At 48.0% G+C, this 24,311-nt stretch overlaps 1 long non-coding RNA gene across 8 annotated transcripts in view; it reads right to left on the minus strand.

Moving 5' to 3' along the window:
- LOC143380950 (uncharacterized) overlaps window positions 1–24,311 on the minus strand; it is a 45,660-nt gene that overhangs the window by 19,540 nt on the left and 1,809 nt on the right. Inside the window, exons 2-4 of one of the 8 annotated variants that reach the window (XR_013088770.1) lie at window positions 8,942–9,079; window positions 8,326–8,723; window positions 4,862–8,052 (exon numbers count right to left, since the gene is read on the minus strand). This is a non-coding gene — a long non-coding RNA (uncharacterized LOC143380950). Of the gene's footprint in view, window positions 1–4,861; window positions 8,053–8,325; window positions 9,080–23,155; window positions 23,213–24,311 lie in introns of those variants that run through there. The other 7 variants (XR_013088769.1, XR_013088765.1, XR_013088767.1 and 4 more) reach the window with 7 other exon arrangements.

Genomic DNA, 24,311 nt, shown 5'->3' on the forward strand with positions numbered 1-24,311 from the left:
CCAGCGCTTCCCTTCCCACAGCACCTGGCCCTCCTCACCTCACGGCAGGTGATGAAGGGGTGGGGCTGCTAAAAGGATGAGCAAGGGAGCTGGGAAGAACCAAAGGTGGGGGTGGGGTGGCAGACTGCCCCCCAGGTCTGTATGACCCTCCATATCTGTCAGGTAGCCAGTTCCAATGTGTGACCCAAATGTTCACACACAGCGGACCCAGAGTGCCTATAGGAGAGGGACCCAGGGGCAGAAACTTGATTGGCCGTCAGGGACGCTGTGATACGGTGACCAAGTACACACACACACACACACACACACACACACACACCCAGGAGCGCACATCTCCCTTGGGGACACAGGAACATGTGTGTGGGGTGTGTCCCACACCAGCCCAGGGAGTGGGGGTGAGTCATTATCCTGCTGGGGAGTCAGTCTCCTAAAGTGCCTTCCTGGGGTGGGGTGGGGGGACGGGCTGGGGAGGTGACTCTGGGTGCCCTGAATCGTGTTCCACACACAGGAGCCCTGATACATTATCAGGGACTGAAGTACAAAGAACAAAGGGCCCTGGGGACATCTGTGACCCCTGCATTCCCTCTGGGTTCTGGGTGGGGCATAGCACTGGGTCATTCTCAGGGTGTCTGCTCTGCAGGAGCCCCGGGCCCACCCCCAGGGTATTCCTCCACACGTTCCTCAGGCGATGCCGAACCTGAGTGTCTGAATGCCTGATATCCATCACTGTATGGAGTTCTGTTTTATCATGAGGCCATAGAAAGTTTTTTTTTTTTTTTTTTGATATCTCTTTGAAACAGATGTCAGCAAAAGCTCCCAGCACAGATCAAGGGCAGGTTAAGGGCTTTGAGATGGGTCTGAATGTCCCTTTAACATCGTTCAATCTAATACCCAAATATACCTCGAGTCATTACCCTGTTTTTATAAGAAGCTCTGAACCATATGTTCGGGAACTAATTAAGCATACAAATCAAACCCCGGGATCAGGTGGCGCTCTGTTTAAATATCTTAACCTTTTATGATTATCTTAATTTAGAGAAAATTCAAAACACATTCAGAAGTCTTAGAAAATGAACTAAGTAGGAATTTACTGGCCGGTGCTTTTCTTGATGTCAGGATCCTTTCTTTACGAGCCCAGCCCGGGTTCCTGGGGAAGTCCTGGGCGCTCGCTCCAGTTCCCTGGGATCTGGAGGCTTTGGATCTCACCTCCCCAGGGTGGCGGAGGCTTCTCTCAGCGGCAGCCCCCCACCTCCTGCAGCCACCCACCTGTCTCCTGGAGCCAGTGGGAGGAAGAAGAGTGGGATCTGCACTTGGGGGTTTTATCTTCTTTTTAAATAAATAAAACATGAAATTAGTTGGGGGGAAATATTCCTGCAGCCCGAGGTGTTTGGGGAGCTGTGGAAGGGAGTCCGGGCTGTGATGGGAACTGCCCAGGCCTGCTCCATGGTTGCATGTTGGCTGCAGGTGGCTAAGGGAGAAGACCCGAGCACAGGAGCTGCCCTCTTCCTTGATTCTGTTTCTTCTTGCAGTGGAAAGTGGGGCTTGAGGTTTCATCTTCTGCCCTCTTTAGGCAGAGGAGATGCTCAATCCAAAGGGCACATGTGAAATATAGATACTTACCAAATCCAACTGTCTCATGACAAATTCTTACAGTCTCTTAGCTGCTTAGTCTACACATTTTTTTACTGAGCACCTACTATATGCCAGCTCTATTCTAGGAATAGTCTGTACGAGGACATTAAACTCCCCTCTGACACAGGTGCCCAGTTAGTGTAGCAGGACTGGACTGGGTCTCTTTTCATTCTCAGGACAATTTAACTTTTACAACAGGGCTTCCAGACAAACTACAGGATGCCCGATCAAATATAAATTTCAGATAAAAAATACATACTCCTTTACTTGAAGTATATCCCAAATATCACATGGGACATAATCATACTAAATAACGATTCATTATTTATCTAAAGTTCAAATTTAACTGGATGTCCTGTTTTTATTTGTCAGATCTTACAATCTAACTTTAGAAAAAGATTAGAGTTTCTGGGGATGGTGTCTCAATCTTGGATGCTAAATACTAACTTTGCCCGGGTGACCTCCCTTAGATCTCATCACCACTCCCCAAAGTAGGTTCTATTGCCATCCCCATTTTGCCCATGGGTGATCTCAAGCTCAGAGAAGTTAAGTGATCTTCCCAAGGTTGCCCAGCTGGACTTTTTAGCCCAGCTCTGCTGGACTTCAAAGCCTGGGCTCCTTTCATGGCACCCCCTGTGCAAAACTGATGGTTATCTTTCCAGACTTCTCAGGTTCCCAGCTTGCCCTGGCTTCTCTCAACTTCTCCTCTTTTTCCACAAATGTTCAAGGAGAGATTCACTCCGTCAGATCAATGTCACTGCCATAATGAAAACCTCCCAAGCCCACGCAGGACGAGATCTGTCGGACCCTAATGAGAATGGTTCCGATTATGCAAAAAGCAACCTCATGGTTATTCTAATGTTACAAGTAAATATAAAACATTTAGAAATACTTGGCTTGGGAGTAGTTTTTTTTTTTTTTGTTTTTTTCAAGTACAGATGTCTGACTCGCTGCCAGTTTGTTATTAAAAATGCTACGGTGGTTTGGGTACAAAGATTGCAGTAAAAATAAAAGCTGATGTCCTCTCAGCATTCGCTTTGACTTTGCGGGGAAGTCGGAGACGGGGAGGCAGGAGCAGATGGTGAATAACAGTGGCCCTAAAAGTCGGGACCCCCATGTTCAGGGCTCAGTCACTGCCCTGCCGAAAGTCCTGCTGGGGTCTCCCATTGCCCCTCCAGTCCCAGGGGGGCTCCTGCTGGCCCACGTTCCTGGGCTTCCCTTTCCCGACTCACCTGCACCTGCCCTTGCCCGGCTCTGCGTGGGGAGCGTCTCCCAGCTCCCCTCTGCCTGGCTCCTCTCGCCTTCATCCTCAGCCTCTCTGACTAACTCCTCTGGCATGGTTCTCCTGCTCCTGCCTCCTGTCCCTCTGTCCCCTCACTCTGCCGGCCTCCTGTCTTCCCCTCACATTCCTCTGGGATGATCTTGGTCACTTTTGGTCTTTCTCACGAGTCAGTAAACCCTGGGGAGGCCTTTTCCTTCTCTGTTTGGTTCATCCAACACCTAGAGCCAGGCTAGCCACATACTAGTTGTTCAATAAACATTTGCTGAACAAATGAGTCTATCAAAGCACCTGAAATCTTGCCCTGCCTCGTGCCCTCTGGGGCCACAGGCAGAAAGGAAAGTGGCAGCCTCTACAGATTTTAATCAACTCCTGGAAAACACTGGAACTTGAGAGAGTCCCAAACCTCTGTGAGCGATGGCTTTGAATCCTGCTGGAATTTCCAGGACAACATTGCGAACTGCGGCAAGGAAAACCCTCGGTTGCCACTGCGTTTGCCTACGTGTAGGAGGAGAAGTGCAAAACAAGATCCAGGAGTTCCGATGCACCGACATGATATTGTCACCCTCAACAGTGACTTTGATGTCACTGAGTAGTCTGGGAGTGTGGGCACAGAGGTGCTTCTTCACCTGGCATTCGGGGTCCTTCCCACTGGTGCCTCCCCCTCCCCTCCGGGACTCCTGCTCCCCCTGTCTTTGGGCAGCCCACCCGCCCTGGTCCTGAAGGGCTGGCCATGTGCCCCATCCTTCATGCTTCCCGTGCCGGCCTCCGTGTCTGGCCGTGTATCTTCCCCTGTCCTTGCATGTCGGACCTAGCCACTCTCACAGCTGGGCTCGCACTCCATGTCCCCCCAGACCCCATCACAGCCACCCCAACCTGGCCGCCCCCTCTTCTCGGAACTCTCTGGGCATTTTTGCCTTTTCCTTCTCACCGTCTTCCTGATATCAAGCCTGACTTCAAGCTGCTTCCGGGCAGGAACTGTGCCTCACTTTTGTGTCTTCTGCTGCCCCCGGAACAGTTGATTTTTGTGAATGAGTGATGAGGATGTTGCTTAGGACATGCCACCTTGGTCAATATGGGCAATAACCGTTGCCCACGTGGTGTGCGAATGCTGCGGCTGGACAGAGTCCTCCCTCCCCAAGATGAGAAGGACGTGCCCCATGGACTGGGCAATCCAAGCCAATGTCCCCACCACCCCACATGTCCAGATAAAAGGCCCCATAAACAAAAAATCCAGAAAACAGCCTAAACCTTCCCTGTTCCACTCAGATGTTTCCTGTTGGGTGGCTAGAAGCCTGAAACAGCTGAATTCCTGGGCGCTCTACAAACCTCTCCCATCCCCAACTTTCTCAAATGTTTTATTCCAAAACTTGGTCCAAGCAAAAAAAAAAAGTCCCTCCAGAAACTCAAGTGCTAACACTGAACACATGAGCCGGAGAGCCAGAGATCCAAGTGGAAACAAACGCCCAGTTCTTGCTAGGTGAGTATTGTCACATGGGTTTATCTCAAGTGGGTTCTTACAGAGGATGCCTCTCACCAGAGATCCCAAGCACTTGCAAAAGACAGCAGCTGCTTTTGGAGAATCACAGGCTCAGGAAGCAAGGATCCCTCCTTTCAGCCTGATCTAGGAGATGTGGAGGGTTCTGCAGGCAATGTGGCTTAAAATGAAGCCCAGTGCAAGCTTTTGATCTATACAGGATAGTATGTGTTCATGCATCACTGAGCCGGCGGGCTAAATTTAAACGCTCCCCTCATGGACAGAATCTGGATTCATTACTTTGTTTTGGGACACACGGGTCATTTGAGTTTCTACATATAGGACACAGAGGTGGGAGCAACAGAAACAGTTTCTGGCAGGCTAACACCGTGTGTCTTAGCTGCGATAGGATCATCGTCCTATGTCAAAAGCGATTGCTGTTGGAGAGAGCCAGCGAGCTGGTAGAAAGGTTTCCCCGAGCTCACAAAGGATTGCAACAGGAGGAAACACTCCATCACCGGGAAGTGACACTAATATATTCTATTAGATTTGCTTATCATGTTAAAGAGTGTATTAAAGGGAAATGTTTGGAAAAGGGATGCCCTAACGTGGGATGATGGATGGAGAATTCCTAATTTGGAAAAAATGTGCTAAGAGGACATGATGGATGTGAGTGACCTACTTTATTTTATAAGAAAGTCTGAGTTGCCTGGGGCCCATTGGTACACATATTTGGAAAAAGTTGTTTTTTTTCCACATTAAGTTTTTATTAACATTTTCAAAAGAGCGAAAACACCATAGAAGGATATAAGTTTTGACTTGTCAACGCAGATGTGTTTGTAATCATTTGCTGTTTGGGAAAACGTGTCCCCTTGCTCGAAGTTCTTCTGAATGAGGAGTGTCGAGCCAGGGGAACACCTGATGGGGGGAACAGCGTGACATCCTTTCTGGTGATAAAAAGTGACAGGGAAAGGGTGTTTTTATTGAAAGCCCAAATGGATCCTCTGCCACGTGTAAGTAGTGACCTCTTACAGTGGTGAACACCTCCTGGAGGCCCTGCCCTTCTGCTGCAAGGGGCAAAGGATCAAGGTTGAGTTAACCATTCTAGTTCCACCCTAGATGATGGAGCACAGGGCTGAGAATCCCCGACATGGAAGGGAACTCCTCTGTCTGGGAGTCAGGAACTCTGGGGTTTGTCTAGGCAGCAGAAGGGACTGACAGGGTCCTCCAGGGGACTGGTGGCAGACAATGCTCCGTCACCACTGTAACGATGTTGTCAGAACCTAAAAAATACCTGTGGTGTCACGTTTACTGCAGCAAGTGGGAGGGAAGGGGAGAAGGGTGCCAATTTGTCACAAAAGTCTTGGATTGCTTCATATCTGGTTCTAGAAATTCTTTAGGAGATACAGTCACAAATAGTCACCAAGATTTAGCCAATAAATTGTTTACTATAGAACTATTTGTAATAATAATAGATAGTAATACGGGATAGACTCAACCTAAATGTCTGAGGCTGGGGGACTGCTTAAATAAATTCAAACATTTACTGCAGCCAAAAATTAAAATGATAATGTAGAAGAAGAATGTGGAAAAACCTTTAAAGCATTGTATTAAGTAGCAAAAGTGGGTTATAAATATTATGCATGTTATAATGCTCTTTGAAAAACTTATGTAGGTTTCCTGCAGAAGTTAGATGTAAAATGTTGTATATATTATGATTGTCTTTTATAGTACATATGTGTATACATACAGATTTTGATGAAGGACAAAAATGAATGTTAGAAGTGACTGTGAAGAGTAGGTTTTATAAGCAATCTTTCATTTCTTTCCTTCTGAATGTTTGCATTTTCTACATAAGACATGCTTTACTTGGGTAACAAGTAAATCAGTTTCAATGGAAAATCTGAGATGCAACTGGTTACTTAGTAGAAATAATCAAGAGAGCTTGCAAGGATTCCCAGACACAAACTAAATGGTTTTCTCATACAATAATAAGAACTCAGAAATACAAAATGGAAAATTACTCCATTCCCAATAGCAAAACCAAAGCCTAAATCATTCACAAAACCGAAAATACAATGACTCATTCATGCAAGACGCATCTAAGACCTATTTAGAACCGAATAATGAAACATATCAAAGAAACTCTAAACAAATTACTGTTTCTGGTTAGGAAACCAAATATTGTGAAGGTTTCAATTCTCTCCCAAATTTGTTTATAAATTTTAGACAATTTCAGGGAAGTTTCTGATTAAGATAGCTGGCAAGTAGATTCTAGACATTATCTCAGAGCAGATACATAAAAATAACTTTTTTTTTTTCAAGAAAAAAAAATGAGAAGGAGGAAGTTTACCCTCTTGGTTTTAAAAGATATTACGAAGTGAGAGTAATTAAGCAGTAGATAATCTAGGGATACCAAACAAATAATGAGTAAAATAGAACGCAGAATAGAATAAACTAGATTAATGGAATAAAACATGGGCACCTAGCATTTTATAAAGATTTAATTTCTTTTCAATTGAGAAAGACTCAATTATTCCATAAATGATTTTGAAATAATTAGTTACTCATTTGGAGGAAAATAGAGTTTCGTTTTGTTTTTACTTCATGTCACATTCACAGGAAAAAATGCCAAATGTTATCAGATACATTGTTAAAAATTATAAAAGTTATAAAGGGGGCTAAAGAATAATCATTTCATATTTGAGGATGAGAAAGACCTTTCTTGAAAAAGGACAAATCTCAGAATGCATGAAGGAAAAAATTAACAATACTACCTGCAAAAATATTTAAATATAATTAAAGAGTAAATTAGGAAGGAAATGCAAGCAATAGATGAGGGTCTTTGCTATATAAAGTGCTGTTCTAAGACAAGAAGAAGACCATCATATGCACAAGGTCATGGGTTTGATCCCCGGTACCACAAACAAACAAACAAACAAAAAACAGTAAAAGATCATCGTTTCAATCGAAGTATTGGAAAGACACAAGCAAGCTTTTTACAGAAGAAGAAATACAAATAATCACTAAGCACACTAATAATCAAATAAATATTGAACAGAAAAAATGTTATTTTCACTTACCACTGTTAATTTTAAAAAGGAACAATAGTCAATATACTTAGGGCTCAGAGAAAAACTTTTGATGCAGTAATTTCATCCCATGGAATTGATCCTGTAAGGACTCACCAGATGGTCTGGCAGAGCTCTGGTGGTACAAGGTGGTTGAATGACTGAGCCAGAACCGTACCCTGGTGGAGGCAAAGTCTGAGAGATATTGACAAGTAAAGCCAGAGAGCAATGGATCTTTGCTGCCCCAATCTCTCTCTCCGTGTGTGTGTCTCTCTCTTTGTCTCTTCTCTTTCTCTGTCTATCTCTCTCTCTTTTTTTTTCTTGGCACCAGGGATTGAACCCAGGGGTGGTTAACCACTGAGCCATACCCCCAGCCCCCTTTTTAAATGTTTTATTTTGAGACAGGATTTCACTAAGTTGCTTAAGGCCTTTCTAGGTTGCTGAGGCTGGCTTTGAACTTGTGATCCTCCTGCTTCCTCCTCCTGAGCCCCTGGGATTACAGGTCTGCACCACCCTGCCTGGCCCAATATCTCTTTAAGAAGCAGATGGACTATTTGTGTGTTTGGATAATTCTGTAGTAGATTTTTGACATTCTTTTTTGTCATAGTTTTTTTTTTTTTTAAGAGAAAGAGAGAGGAGAGAGGAGAGAAGAGAGAGAGAGAGAGAGAGAGAGAGAGAATTTTTAAATATTGATTTTTTTAGTTTTCGGTGGACACAACATCTTTATTTTATTTTTATGTGGTGCTGAGGATGGAAACCAGTGCCCCACGCATGCCAGGCGAGTGCGTTATGGCTTGAGCCATATCCCCAGCCCCTGTCATAGATTTTCAAGATCATCATGCTTTTATAATAAAACCAGCACACACCTGACAAAATCTGCCCGTTGAGGTGGGGTGACTTGCCCAAAGTCGACAGCTGGTGAGGACCAGAAGGAGCTGGGTCTCCGGATGCCCAGGTGGCTGGTGCTCCTGCAGAGTCCCCTCTTCTTACTGAGGGGCCCACAGGACCGCGGCATAGCCTCTTAGCCAAAGGGGGCCACAATGCCCCCAAATTTGCCACTGGCGGCCACCTGTCAGCTTGCAGAACACCCCAGACCCCAGGCACAGGCAGCTGGGAGGAGCACATGCCAAGGCAGGAGTTTAGTGAGCCCTGTGGAGGGGTGGGCTGCAGTCTCAGTGGTGACTGGGCTGCTCAGACCCTGCTGAGCAGTGGTGCCAGCTGCCCACGTGCCTCCTGCTGGTGTCGATGGGCTCTGGAGGGACCCCTGCAACCCACAAGAAGGGACCGGGCCAGGGATTCACCCCCAACCCCAGGCTGCTCCTGCAGTCACCACACTGGGAAACCTCACTCCGCTGACAGGAAGGGTCTGGGGGGGGAGGGGCTAGGTATGAAGGAGACGTAGGAAGGGGAGGCAGCAGGCAGACACAACTCTTCGGGGACATAATATCAGCTTATGTTTAAAGTGCCTTGTCATTCACTTACCCACCCACTTCCTCAGCTGACCTTGAGGATCATTTATCTCAGGGAAGAACAAGCGTAACTGTTACTATTCCATTTAGAGAAGGAGAAACTGAGGCACAGGAGGAGGTTGAGCCATCTGCCTGGTGGCAGAGCCGGGACCTGTGGACAAAGAATGAGAGGAGGGGGTCAGCCGGGGCGGCTCTTCTGCTCCTGCCACATGGCCTTCTATCTTCTCTTCTGGGTCAACAACACCCACCCTCAGCCTGTGGGTGCTTCTGCCCACCAACGCCCTGGTTGCTAAGCCTGACCTGTGGTTGATTCACACCTGCACTCCCACAATCTGGCCAAGTGCTTGGAATACAGCGGATGCTCAACAAGGTTGCTGAATCAGCGGAATGACCAGAGGAACTCTGAGTCCATCTCAGTCATCCGAGAGCTCACCCTGACGTTAAGCCATCCTTGCCCCCACCTGAGAGTCTTCTCCCGTACTGTGACATGGGTGTGAGGTCGTCACTAGGTCCTGAAGCCACCTGGCTAGGTGAGGGGCTCTATCGATTTTATTTTGAGAAGTGAGAGGCTAGAGGACCAGCAGCCAGTGTTGCCGGGGAGATCCAGAGGGAGACATGGTGGGGAAGTGGAGGAGGGGCCCACGGTCTGCTCTGAATCCATCTGTCTATTGGTTTCACCAGCTTTGACACCTCTAGTTATTTGCTTTGGCCATGAGCAGCCTCTTAGGGACAGGGACCTTGCCTCTTGCTCCGATCCCCAGGGGCACATGAATGAAAGAATGACAGTGAGCTCCTGCCACGGGTTGCCGTAACAGAAATCAGAAGCCCAGGACAGGAGCCACAGTGTAGGCCACACCGCCAACTCCCTTGCTTGGAGACCTGGACATGGACGACTCCATCAAGGGTCCAGAGGGAACCAGGACAGATCCGGGTAGGAGGCGTGAGCTGGTTTTCCGAGATCAGATCAGTCAAAGCAAGGCCAGTTGCCTTGGCTTGTTTCGGGAATCAGAGGGACCCTGTTGGGAGCCACCTACATGTACTAGAACCCCCACACCAATTATCCCAGAATCTCTATCACCAAGGGGAGAGGCCTGATGCTCTCCTATGACCTCACATCTATAGCAAGGATCCTTGAGGCTACTTAACGGTGAAATAATTATATGTGCCCAGAACTGGGAGAGCAAGCGTTTCTGTAGAGCAGCCCATGATGCTCTTAAACAAGGTTTCACTATAAACTGCAGGCGGGGTGGGGAGAGGCAAGATTTCCAAGCCAGGACTCCACGTTTTAATTCCACCTTTTATGTTTTGGCACCTTCCCAACTGTGTGTCTATATTGCTGTAGAGACATATTAAAACAACATTAAAGGAGATTAAAAGAGTAACAATTGTCATCCATAATCATATTGCTATAACTAAATTGTACGCACATGCATGTGTCTCCTTGTTTAATGACGCCCGTGATACAGGAATGCATTATCATCAGTAGCAATTAAACAATCAAGAAGGACACGCTGCAGTCAGTAAAAGTGTCCAGTCCACGCCAGACACACCCGTTCCCTTCTTTCCGGAAGCAACACAATTGTCAGCATAGTGGCTGACAATTAAAGTGTATCTTTCCAGAACTTTTCTGAGTTCACATCTAAATGTACACAGGTAGCTACCCAATGTGCAAACACACAGTGTTTATTTCAAACATTAACAGGATCATAGTATGTGTTGTTCTAGAACTTGCTTCTTCTCCCCTTCCTAGGTCTTAGAGATCTTTCCAGGACACTACAGAGATCTACTTCCACCTTTGTAAATAGCTACATAGTTTTCTATAGTATGGAAACATCCTAATTTTTTTAAAAAAAGTAGTCACCATTAAGGATATTTAGGTTGTTTCTGATTTTTCAATATTCCAAAAAAGGACTACATGTAGCCTCATCTTGCTTTAGGCTCCTGCCTCCCTCCCAAGGCTGATCAATCTTTTTATTCTCGTCAGCAGAGTCCTGTGGGGGAACATCAGCTCCACGAGGGCAGAGGTTTTGCTTTATCCCCAGTGCCCATAACCATGCCTCGCTCAGCACATGTACACAAGAAATGTTTGTTGAATGAATAATTGACTGGCAAGACAAAGATGAAGCTGCAAATCATTTTAGCAATTACTGCTCGTCTAATTCTACACTTTTCAAAGTGTTTCAACTCCCTCCCTAGAACCATTCAATGCTCAGAACTGCTTGTGAGGTCGGCAGATCCTGCACTGTCATCGCCCCTGACCTCCTGATGAATCCTGGCCTGAAGTCAGGGTTTAGGAGTTGGAAGACAAAGGTCCAAAGCCTTGTGCTGTCATTTCTCTGTGTGTCTTTGGATAATGCACTTAACTTCCATGAGCCCCAATTTTTTAACTTATAAAACAAAGACACACATACCTCCCCTCGAAGGGTTTTTTGACAGTTACTGTGATTGGCCATGCAAAGTCCCCATACACAGCAAGCACTCAATAAGTGATTGTTCCCTTTTGTCCCTTTCTTGGTATATTCTTTCTGCCTGTCCAGGGTCAGCCACCCATTCCCTACTTGTCATGTACCTACCAATGACAAAATACCCTACTGTTTTCTCTAAAGGACTCCTGGCAAACTTACAGGAGTTTCCTGAGGTGAGGTGCAGGAAATATTTGCCTGACTTATTGAAATATGACATCAGCACCATTTTCCTGAGTATTTTATATTTGAACACTTATCACATTAAATTATATGGGGCTGACTAATTCCCCAACTAGTTCTTGAGGGAGAGAACCATGATTGACTAACTTGGTTAAATGTGGGTCAACTGCAAGTTTTCTTATAAATAGTCAATGCTCGGTATGGGTACGATAAAGAAATGATCCCCAAATACCGTGAAAGTCTGGTCCTGTGCTTCTAGACTTCTGAGGGACAGGCTGACATGCTCTGCTCTCAAGAGCCTTCCGGCAGCCACCAGGCTGCCCATCCAGTGGCTGGTAGAAGGAACAGACCTCCTCTCTGCCCAGTGCTGGGTTGATGCTTCAGCCTGCCTGCTCCTCAGTCAAACCTGCCTCCGGCCGTGCTTCTGCTGGGCTAGTACGTCTTTCCTTTTCCCTTTGGAATTGCAAGACTTGCCCATTTCTACTCCCTTTAAATAATTTGAAAGTCAAAAATAATCAACACACCCCAGTAGAGACTGGGGAGTGAAACTGTGAAGCCCTCATAGCAGCGAAAGGAAGACATTTCCCGCGATACCTGAGACTGTGTGCACTTAAGTGCCTACAGGGGGGTCTTCTTCTACCGGACTCTGAGCTCCTTGAGAGTGGTATCATAGGATTTGTCATTATTGAACCCCCAAAGCCAACAGAATGCTTGGCACGGACCGGGGTGTGTTTGGGGGATAAGGATATTGCTGTCTAGTCAGTTTTCTTTTTATTTTCATGCCACACAATCACTATAACTCAATATACTTGTATTCTTACCAAATTTAAAATTCTTGTGTTTTTTATGAGTAGGTCTTTTACAGGCCTTTTGGGTGGAATCGTAACCAACTTTTATAGCGTGGTTTTTACGAGGGACAACATACTCAATGCCAGATAATGACTAGAAAGAAACTTTTGGAATTTGTGTGAAAGTTAAGGTTTTCTATTTTCCTGCCCTGCCTGAGTTTGGATTCCTTCCCCCACCCCCCAACCCTCTCTGTTCCATTCAGTACTGGGCAATGAACCAAGGAGTGCTCTACCACTGAGCTACGATCCCCAGCACTTTTCATTTAAAAAAAAAAAAAATTAGCTGTTGATAGACTTTTTTTTTTTTAAATTTATATGTGGTGCTGAGAATCGAACCCAGCGCTTCACACATGCCAGGCAAGTGTGCTAACGCTGAGCCCCAGCCCAAAGCCCCTTTCATTTTTGAGGTGAAATCTCACTAAGTTGTCCAGGCTGGCCTCAAAGTTGCCATCCTCCTGACTCTGCCTCCCAGGAGCTGGGATTAGGTCTGAGCCACACTTCACAGCTCCGCACAGAGCTTAGCGGTTCTCCAAGGGACCCTCACCCCTGCTGGAAATACAGGACGTCCCTATGAACATACCACAGGAATAACAGCAAATCTGGGAGATTGTGGGTCCCAACAGCATCTTAAAATGGCATCACTCTTTGAAGGATGCAGCCCCCTTGGATTTAACAGAACTGGAGTGAAGGGGCCCTGCTGCTCTCCCTCACCCCAGAGCTTGGTGTGGGCAGTCTGTCTTAGCTCAGCCTGCTATGCTTTGAGCTCGGTCTTTTTCTTCTCCACCTCTCCGGTTGGCTTTTTACTACAGTATCTAAGATTCCTTCCTTTATCTTTCTCTATTAAGGTATGATCATATACTGTAAAAGGCTTTAAAAGTCTTAAATCCAATGAGTTTTTATAGTTGCAAACACCCCTATAACCATTACCCAAATCAAGATAGAGAACATCTCTGGAAGGCTGAAAGGCTCCTTCTGGCCCTCTCCAGTCACCCCTCTCCAGGATGCAGTCATATCTATAGATGAGATTTGCCTGCTCTGAACTCATAAAAACAGGACCACAAAGCCTGTTCCTTGCCTTTCATTTATTCACTGGAACAACAATAACAAAAATCATTAATAACAACAATAATGAAAAGGTACAGACATAATCTAATTTCTTTTCTTTTCCAAAATGTTCAAAGTTAACATTCTAAAATGTTTGGCAGTGGTGGCTTCTGGGTAGAAGGAATTTGGGTTATTGTTACCGACTTCTTTATAGAGTCGGGTATAATATAAACATATGCACATGATTTTTGTAATAAAAAGGGGAAAAAGGTTTGTGGAGGGACATGGCTCTTGTGGAGAAATGAAGAAGTGAGGTTCAGAAGGGGCCTGATGGGGGAGCCCTGGCCTTCTTGAAGGCTGAGAACACCCATCCTTGGTAAGCTCTTGCTGGTGGTGGTGACCGAGGCGGGACTTGGCATATTATGTCAAACTCACTAACCTCTCAAGCCATTTCATATCTGGATTCTTGTTTGTCTCTTTGGACATGGAACCATTTGACTAAAGAATTCCTTCTCCCTCAAATTCTTCCCTTGGACCTTTTTGGAGAGAAAGCACCATCTAAGGATAAAATCCTGGTCATTATTAGTTATATCATAAATGTCTAAGTGAAAAATATTATGAAATCATGAAACACTCACTGACACACACACACACACACACACACACACACACACACACTTTAAACCTTTGGTCCCACATTTGAGTTTTAGTGGTCTCTGTAAGACAATAGCAATGAAGTGAAAGTCACAACCGTAGGTCACAGCTGTACACCAGGGTCTCTGAACCCCACCTGACTACAGATAGCGCCAGCCCCTCTTCTGTTTCCTCAATGGCTTGTGATACAGACGAAGAAGGAAGGAGGAGGAGAGCGGCATAACGCAGAGAAGTCTAGAACCCTGAAGTGATGGTCACAGGAACCCTCAGAACATGAGAAAGAGAAGACAATTTCACAACAGAACGCAAGGCCTCCCTCCGTTGGCTAAATGGTCCCGTATGTGGTAATCTACAAAGTGGGGAGGCTTGAAGTGGGCCCGCTGGGCGGTGCCAGGGCTCGGCACAAACTGGCTGGGTGGTGGGCAAGTTGTGCAATCCACTGACCCCATTTCTGTCTCTGTACCATGGGGTAATAATGGTGGGGTCCACCTCCCAGAGCTGGTGGGGGAGGTGGCTGGAGGGAAGCATGGGCCATTTTCCACCTACTAACCGTCCACTGTCTCTTGTGGACCGGGGATAAGTGCTCTGAAGAGGAAGTGAGATCCAGGCTCTGTATCCTAGGATCATTTTCTTTTGTGGGCACTAAGGAGCTCCTCACCCTGTGGGCTGTTGCTTCCTCAGTGGGGAAAAGGTGGTATTTGATTAGGAAATTAGAGGAGGGGGGGAAGACAGGGAAAGCTATTGGGATCCTGCAGCCCTGGGTGGAATCCTGACTCTCTCAGTGTGTTTGACCTTGGGTGAATTCCTTAACATCTCAAAGCCTCAGTTTTCTCACGTGGAAAATGGGGACAGTCTTCAATGGATTCAATGGACTGCATCTGTGGATTGTGCTGGGAGGACTGAGTGAGATAATCCTTGTAATAGGTGCTTAGCACAGCACCTGGGACAGGAGCCATCAGTGATAGAAATGGATTTCCTCTCATGCGAGATGCCCTGGCAGCAGGCAAGAAATGAAATAGGCTCTGTCTTCTTTCTGGCACACCTGAGCAGCTCTTTTTCATGGGAGCTCAGAGAAAGGGGCAGAAATATGGAGCTCTGCTGCTCACACCACCAGAATACAGCTTTGCATTGCACTGTGAGTGGACCAGATGGATCACCTGGATGAGAAAATGCTACAGAGGGGCCAGGTGTGGCCAAGCCCATGGCGGGCAGAGACACATGGTTGGCCTTGCCATCGGCATCCACTCCTCAGCCAGAAGGCTTAAGGCTTGGTCTGCTGCGCATGTTCAGACACCTCCCCAGGCAGCCAGGCCCAGAGGCCCCATCACAAGGAAGGGGGACCAGGTGTTTTTTTGTTTTGTTTTAGCAACAACAGGATCTTTTTCTCTCTCCTCTTACTGCTCCATCCCCCCCCCTCCCCAGCTCATCTCTGCAGATACCTGAGAGCTTGTCAGAGACAGAGCAGGGTCACACAGACTGAATTCCTCCATCTCTACAAAACCTTCCCCCAAGCCTGGGAGCTGATTGGGCCAGGGCTTTGCTGAACAGAATGCCAATAGGTATTGCTGGAACTGGGGCGCCAACCTGGACAGGTTTTGGTTTCAGTCTAATGTTCTATACCCATGGTGGGGCAGGAGGGAGGCAGTATTTTTAAGAAATAAGGAAATAACCCAGTGCCTAATCACTGTCTCTTTCCCCTCCTGATCCTCTTTGGGGACCCCCTTTCCCAACCCCTTCCACCCCAATTTCCCTTCTCAACTCCTATGCCTTTGAACAAGGAGTCTCCTGTTTTAGGGTAAAGTTAGTGGATTCTCATTTCTTCTTCTTCTTCTTCTTCTTCTTCTTCTTTTTTTTAGTTTTCTAGATGTAGATGGTCATAATACCTTTATTTTGTTTATTTATTTAAGCATTTATTTATTTGTTATTTTTTTAGGTATAGATGGACACAACACAATGCCTTTATTTTTATGTGGTGCTGAGGATCCAACACTTGAGAGGCAAGTGCTCTACTGCTGAGCCACAATTGCAGCCCAGTGGGATTCTCATTTTGATGCTTTAGTTGGCTCTACCTGACTGCCCCCTGCCCACCCTCTGCCTCCCCTGCCCTTCTTAACCTGAGTCCCTCTCCTGGTTCTGGTCTTTTAAAGAGGGGATACCTTGCGCACATCTGAAATCCTGACTTTATTTCCCTGGGACCTGCCTAGCTCTGGCCCTTGTAGGGAAACTCCCAACTGCCTACCCATCTTAGCCCTTAAATTGATATTAAAAGTGGGCTGGGGCTGGGACCATCTGACTTGTAAGCGGCTGGGGTGGGGGAGGGCAGCGAGCTGCGCAAGGAAGCAGCAATTCCCTCAGGCTTGTCGCCTGGAGCCCAGGACCCAAGGTGAGAGGCCTCTGCTACTCTCCCAGACGCCTCAGTGAGTGTATGCTGAGCTCCCAAAGTTCATTTTTAATTTATGACATCAGTTTAGGGACAGTTGAACCTCTAAACCTCCTTTTACAAAACCAAAACCTCTGCCACAGCAGGAGTGAGCAGAGACCAGGTAGGCTGGGTCTGGAATATTGTCTCTTTGGTCCCTAGAAAAGGGTCAATTGGGAAACCACTTTGCAGAGGGGACCTGCTGTCCTTCACCACAGAGTTTCTCCTTCCTTACCTTTTCTTGGAGATGAAATTGGACCCCAAGGTATTTGTTATAGGACGTAGCTGGTCTCAAAATGGTTTCGATTAGGACTTTATAAAGTTACATCAAAAATGACCAAATATGCACTTGCAAGGGATATTAGACGCTCCCCAAAGACATTCATAAATCCCCACAAACATCCATACACACAGAGTATAGTACAAATGCATATCTAGAATGGTGTACAACACATAAATGTACAATAAAACAGGTTAGATAAATAATATAATAATAAAGGAGCTAGATGTATATATTAAAACGGTAGGATGAGACCATAAGATCCATTTTATATGTTAAATGGCATATAATAAAACCAGATCCTATACATTATAGATCGTTTATGTGAAACGAAATGCCCTCTTCTGAAATATCCAAGGTGCTGTGCGGGAGCTTCCTCCAGCCTGGAGCTGGCTCAGTACATGGTGCCGCAAACGATGAAAAGCAGCCACCACTGTCTCTCCTGTCTCCCCGTGTTGATGCTGTGACTCTATTCCTTGCCCTTTCCCAGCTCCCCATAAGCCCACCTGTCTTTCAGGTGGATGAAGATTCCAGAAGACTTTATTGGGTTAACTGCGGAACAGATTATCTCTTTCAGGGGTCAGATTCCAAACTGGGGGTAGTCACAGTGCTATAAATGACACTATGAGGGCAGGCTACTTTAAGTCCTGTGTGGTGGGCCTTTGGTCCCTGGCTCAGAAACCTAAGTGTTGTGTCTCAGACATACAAAACAAGGTGACATGCCATTTTCCAAAATAGGCATTTAGGGACAATTTGGAAATAGAACCGAATTTTTAAATGCAAGACCCAGAACCCTCTGGAGGCCTTTTAAGCTGCGGTTGGAAAGGCAGTTAGGGGATGGTGGATGGGCTGCCGGGAGACAATTCAAAGCACAGCAAAATGCACACTTAGAAATTTGATATTAACTGTGCTGTCACGTGTAAAGCAGCTTAATGATAATTGCCGCATGCGTGTTTACTCTATCAATGCAGGAGAAATACGAGCGAGCGACAGTTCTACAGAAAAGTTACACTAAAGAGTGACACCATTTAAAAGGGGAAATATTTCAGTGTCGATGTTGACTTACTAGCAACCTAAAACGGTCGGTGGGAATTGATTTTTCTCGAATTCTCTAGAAGCGGAACCTCAGGATCATTTGGAAGATAGGAAGGGTGTTAAAGGAGATCTATTTTCGAAGGGAATGCGCAGCGCAATTCCTCAGAACGGCCCAGGACCCCAAGACTCGTGGCGACCCCTAGTTCTTCAGTGCAAGGCCTGGGCGCAGCCGCAGCCCCGCCGAGGTTCGCGGCCCCGGGACGCGCCGCGCGCTAGCAGCTTTTATTTGCAATCTCTTTAACTCTGCATTTCTGCTTCTCTTCCCCGCGAGCGCCCTGCCGCGGAGTGTTAGACAAGCCCTGTCGTCTGTGGGCTCTCACCTCAGAGTCAATATTATCTCAGATGGGCACAATAGACTGGAATGAAAAACTAATATTGAACCAATGCGGTCCCTGCCCACGCAGCGCCAATGCCACCCTTTGTTGTATAGCCCCGGCGGGCAGCCGGCAGCCCGGCTAAGCACAGGGTAGCAGGGGTCGGGCCTCCTCGGGACCCCGCTGGGGGAAGGGGTTCACTTGGGGTCCCCTGCGCAGGCTGCTGCAGGCCCCCATAGGTCCCCTTGGGCCCCAATTGTGGCCTCTTCCCGCCCCGGGAAGGGCGAGGAAGCGAGGCCCGGAGAGAAGCCGGACACCATGCACTTCCCTTTACCCAGGCGCCTAGGAGATGCAAATAGGGGCACCAGGAGTAGTGTATTCAATCACTGGCTCCAGGGGCCCTGGACTGTGAGTGTGGTGTGGTGGCCAGATTAGGGCTCCTTACCTCTCCTAGGAGGCTGGGCTGCAGGGTCACTTGTATTTAAAACTTCCAGGAGTGCAGGGGTTGGGGGGTCTTCGTGTGTGTGTGTGTGTGTGTGTGTGTGTGTGTGTGAGAGAGAGAGAGAGAGAGAGAGAGAGAGAGAGAGATCCCAGCCCCTGTCCATTCAAGGCTCAGGGCTCAGGGTTCCACCAAGCAGGATGGACGAATAGGGAGACCAGGGAGTTCCTCCTTACTCACATTTTTCTACCTGCAGCACTAATACCATGCTCTGGCTACATCAGGAGTTTCAGGGTCACTTTGAATGCCTCACACAAGTGACATGGGTACACTGGGCACATGGAGTCTCAGCAGTGGGCAGGCACTACTGCCCTGCCTGCGCTTCAGCTCATAAGGGGTGGCCAGGTTACCAATGGCCCTCCAGTGCTAAATCCTGGGCTTGAGTGAGCGGGAGGCGACCTGGGGAAAAGGAAGGCAGGAGGCAGGCCCTGGAAAGCAGCCTGGAGGTCAATGGTGGGTGACTGCCTGTGAGGCAAGAGTTACCGTGATGTAGGAGGTGTAGGGCCTCCTGGATGTGGGGTTCCAGGATGGTTTGGGCACAGACAACGAGGGCCATGGCTCTTCCCTGCCTTTTCTACTTAGCTTGAGTGCAGGTGCATGGAGACTGGGTGGGGAGGACAGGTGGAACTGTCCCAGGGTTCTTCTTGGAGTGACCACTGCATCTATAACCAGGAGTTGGGGTATAGCCAGGGACTTTGTTCAAGGTCCCTGAGCTTCAGTTTTCTTACCCAGAAAATGGGTATTACTGCTCCTTTCCTAATTTATCACACCAGACTGTGAGGTTCAGGGAGATTATGGGTGGGAGCACACATATTTAAAGCTGAAATTCCATGTAGGTGAGAAGAACTGTTAAGTGGTTTTTTTTTTTGTTTGTTTGTTTTGTTTTGTTTTTTAAAGTCTTCTGAGCATCCTCTCTAATGTTCAAGGAGATCTCTTCCCTCCTCCAAAAGAAGAAGCCCTCTTTCCTCTTTTCCTCATAAGGCCATGACCCCGTTTCTGAACTCAGCCAAGCCCTTGAAGAAATTGGGGAGGTACTAAAAGAAGAGAGGATCAAGTCCCTGAGAGGGGCTACTGGGTGTCTGCTTTGAAAGTTATAGGTTTGGAAGGTGAATTGCTACACCAAAGCAAGTCTAGGAGCGAAAGAAGGTGAGGACGGAAAGAAGACAGAACTCCAAGTTGGGAGGCTGGGCCGCAGTGGTGGAGAGCCCTCTTGAACTAAAGGAGGAGAAAGCCTGCAGAGGGTGAAGGCGCTGGGTTCCCAACCCTGAACCGGGTGTAGGGACTCCAGCTGCACCCTGCTGTCTGGAGGTACTCAAATGACCTGATGGAGACGGAGCTTTGAGGGCGATTGCTGGGGTGGTGGGAGTGCCACATTTACACACACACACACACACACACACACACACACCTCCTGGGAGACTGCAAGGGACAGTTGCCTTCTCCTCTGACGGGGCACAAGGGTGTCGGTTTTCTCTTGATTCTGCGTCTGGTCTGTCTTCCCTTGCCCGTCCTTGCTCCGTATTAGGCTTTCGTTTGCAGGCAGCTGAGGGAGAAAGAAACTGGGACCTCCCTTTGATTCGATTTCTTTGCTTTCAGTATTGAATCAGGTCAGCGCAGGTCGACACAGGGAGGAGTTTTGACGCGATGAAGAAAGTAAAACCCGACGGCGCTGCGTGCGCCTGCTGGCGGGAGTGCGGAATTCGGAGCGCAAACGTTGGGTCTCAAAACGAATCATCTCCCGTACACTCACAGGTTCCCCCGCGCAGAGGCCAGGACTAGGGTCAAGACTGTCCTGCCAGGGCTCGGACCTCCAGGTCGCCGCTCCGAGCTTACAGTAAAGCCGAGGGCGGCACTTCATATCACGCGGGTTTCCAGCAAACCCCAAATAGATTCCTGGACTTCACCTCACCGGAGGAATCGGGAAGGAACCGGGAAGGATGGGAATCCACAGCACTCTAGGAGGCAGGGGCGAGGCATCTGAACCCTATCTCAGTAGTCCATTTTTGCCCTTGGAATGTGTCACTGGTGATCAGTCGTCACTTCCCCAATAGCCAAGGACCTTCGGTCTGGGGCGTCCTCCGCCAGCCGCAAGGGGGCGCGAATCTGGGAGAGCTGCACTCGGAAACCCCAGCTCTACCCCAGTCAGGGCTCCGGCGAGGGTCCCGGCCCATTCTCTGAGCCACCGTGGTTGGACCGGGTGATCTGAGACCTCAGGCAATGGAGTTGTGGACGTCTTTGCGCGATAGCTGGCCATCTCCTTGGTTCAGGTGGTCTGCCTAGTCCTTAGAGAAGAACCTGTCCTCTCCTCCCTGTCCCTTTCGGAAGGGAAGTCTAACTCTTAATGAAGCTGGAATTCCAGCGCGGATGAACTCTGGAGCCGAGCTGGAGCTGATAGATGGAGGAGGGACGATTTCCAAGCGGTTATCTCGTCTTTAGCTAATGAGCCTCTTTAGTCTTTCTTCTCTGGCTTGGATTTCGGTCTCTGCGAGATGTTTGTAATGGGGGTAACCCTGTCGCCCCGCGCACCGGCTCAGGGACTGCGAGGGTATCGTTCCTGCGCGGGTCCCTCGCCACTAGGCGCCGCTGCGCGCACACCGATCGAGGACTTGGGCCGCCGCGCCCGCCTTCCGAGAGGCCTCTGGGGAGGACGCCAGAAAGGGATTTGCCATAATAATTTTAAAAAATGTTTTAAAGGTATTAATTCTACTTTTTGTTCCTCAACACTGCCCTACGCATTCAAAGAGGCCAAGGTGACTGGGAATCACAGTAAGTTGGAGGACTTCTTAACCGGTCCCTAGGCCTCCCCATCACCGGACACCTTTTGCATGTCTTGGGCCGGGAAGGGGCTCACCCTTCGCTGGTATCGGCGCTTTCCTCGCGGCGCTGCCGTCGCACAGTAAGGACTTATGACTCTGGCCACTGGGAGGATACATACCGGGGCGACCCTGTCGCAGAGGGAGAACTTCTGGTGGGCCTGACAGAACAAGGCCCTGGCCTAACAATAACTAAAATTCGGTGAACGCTATCGTGTGCCAAGCCTACCTATTTCTCTCCACAAGCTTCAAAATATTGATATTTCCTTTTTACAGATGGACAACCAGAACTCAAGAAGGTGGTCCAACAGGTAGTGACCCCGGATAGCCCCCAAGCACCTGAAGTGCATAGGCTGTGCACCCACTCCAGATAATGCTCAGACCTAGAAGGAAGCAGGTAGGGGAGAGAGACCCGGGTTTGCTCCTTTGCAGCATAGGGGCCTTACAGAAACTCAGAGCAAATGGTTATGAACCCCCACCCCCACCCCCACCCCCAGGAATCAAAGTACTTTGATGCCTCCAGAGAGCCAGGAATACAGGCTTCACTCACCCCAACAACTCCTGAGAGTTGAGAGCCTTTGAGAGAGTATGGAGGAGCTTGGCAGAGTGTGAGACCAGCATAAGTGCATTCATACATCTTTATTGTTCACAGTCTGTGAAGCCCAACAACAAGCCCTGGTGGTGGGTAGGTAATAACAGCAACATCCAGTTCAGGTGATTTTATTGAAGTTCATTTGTGCCAGACACTGAACACTTTGCTTATCAAACAAGTCCAAGGGACAAGGTACTATTATTTATTCCCATTTGAGAGAAAAGAAAACAGAGGCACAAAGAGGTTAGGTAACTTGCCCAAGGCCACACAGTTAAGCTGTGAATGCAAACCTCTTTGGGCTTATTATTATACCTTACTAATAAGGTATAATTACATATGGTAAAATTCACACTGTACTGTACAATTCTGTAAGTTTTGAAAAATAGTGGTGTAAGTACCATCGCAATCATAAAGTAAAACAATTCTACCCGCCCCCCCTCCCCCACCAAAAAACCCAGCTTCATTACTACCCTTTACTACCTTCCAGGCAGTACTGGCTGTATTTTTACTTATGACAAAATGTCTGGAGAGGTTGTGGTGTTGCCCAAGGTCGTTCAGTAAGTGACAGATCCGGGTCAGATCCTTAGCATGTGTCTGCTAGGCCAGCTGCCTGAAGAGCGTAGATTCCAGAGTCTAGAGTTAGGCGACGGCTTGGGGCACACACGCAGAAGGGAGGAAGCCCCGCTGCACGCACAGGTTTTGTGTGTTGTTTTGTTTATAAACTGGGCGCCCACTTCTTTATCAGCGGAGAAACAAAGCCCGGGGGCGCATTTTACAACGCCTAAAGCCACGAGTAAAGTGAAAGGCAGCCTTATGGACTAAGAGCTCAGGGTCCGAGCCCAGTCCTGAGCTCCCAGCGCCCTGGCGCACCTCGGCCGGCCCATGCGATTAATGAGTTACTCTGCTAGTTAATTCCCCCGCACGTCGGGGCCGAGCTGCGAACCTTCCCGGGAGCCTCAGGTCCGGCGCATGAATTAGCATAGATTACCCAGCTTCCAGGGCTTCCGCACCGCCCCTGACTCACCGGAAACGCACTACTTCTTCCAGGGGGCCCGGAGCTCGGCTTAGGGTTAGCGGCGCTTGGGCAGGAGGCATGTCTTGCTTCCTTCTAGAGGGTGGTCACTAGACATCGCTGCTCCCTCACTCTTGCCCGCCTGCCCACCAGCCAGAACCTTTGGGGTTACCCTATCCCTAAAGGGAATTTTGCAAGAGGCGGGTGGGCTTCGGAGGACGTCACAGGACAGAAGACAGAACAGTCTGGTCCCTGCTCCAGCCAAATGTCCCTCATTGGGCATGAGGCTAAGGGGCCCAGCCTTCAGTCTGTCACTCACTTAAGACATTCTCCCAGGGTCCTGGCCAAAAAGGTGAAAGGTTAAGAAAGTACCAAATAAACTTGAAGCACTTAGGGCTGAAATTTTTAAATGATGGAAACACCCTTACATAGCATACACTATTGGGGTCTCACCCAATCTCTCAGACAGGACTGCATTCCCTTTGCCCTCAAGGTCAGTGACTTTTATACTTCCAACCAAGATCACTAATGCTAGCTGTGCAATAAATGACCGTTCCATGCCCCATGGCCTGGGCAATACTTTAGTGACCCTGGTTTGGAGCTTCAGAGTCTCAGGCCTAGTGTGAAGGCCTGGTCTAGATTTCCTACAAAGATCACACAGAGAAGGTGCCCCCTCCTTCTCTCCCTCTCTTGCTTGCTTGCCACAGGATCCAGGATCCACAGTTTACCCAAATTGGATGTCTCCAGCTTCAGATACCCCAGGACTGATCCCTGGCTCCACTGGGGCTGCTGGTTAGGCACAACTCAAACACCTCTACCCTTCACCGTGGCTTTAGGCTCCCTGCCAGTGAGGGCTTGGTGGGGCTATTTCCATAGCTTGGTGGAGGGAAGGACTTATGAGGTGGTTTTGTTTTTGTTTTTTGGTTCAAGTCTGAGGAGTGTGTGGCATTTGAATATACCCCTATTCCAAGATCCAGTGCCCAGAATCTTTAAACTTGGAAAAGGTGTGTGTGTTTGGGGGGGGGGGGGGGTTGACACAGCAAGGCAGTATGGAAAAGACAAAGGGTACAAACTGGGCCAGGACTGGGGACTGCAGCTGGTGATGCAGATTTTTGAAGCCTGAGATAGGAGGAAATTTTTCCTATCATGAAGGCAAAGATGAGGCCTA

This window comes from Callospermophilus lateralis, chromosome 15 (assembly GCF_048772815.1).
Source record: "Callospermophilus lateralis isolate mCalLat2 chromosome 15, mCalLat2.hap1, whole genome shotgun sequence".
Lineage (NCBI taxonomy): Eukaryota > Metazoa > Chordata > Mammalia > Rodentia > Sciuridae > Callospermophilus > Callospermophilus lateralis.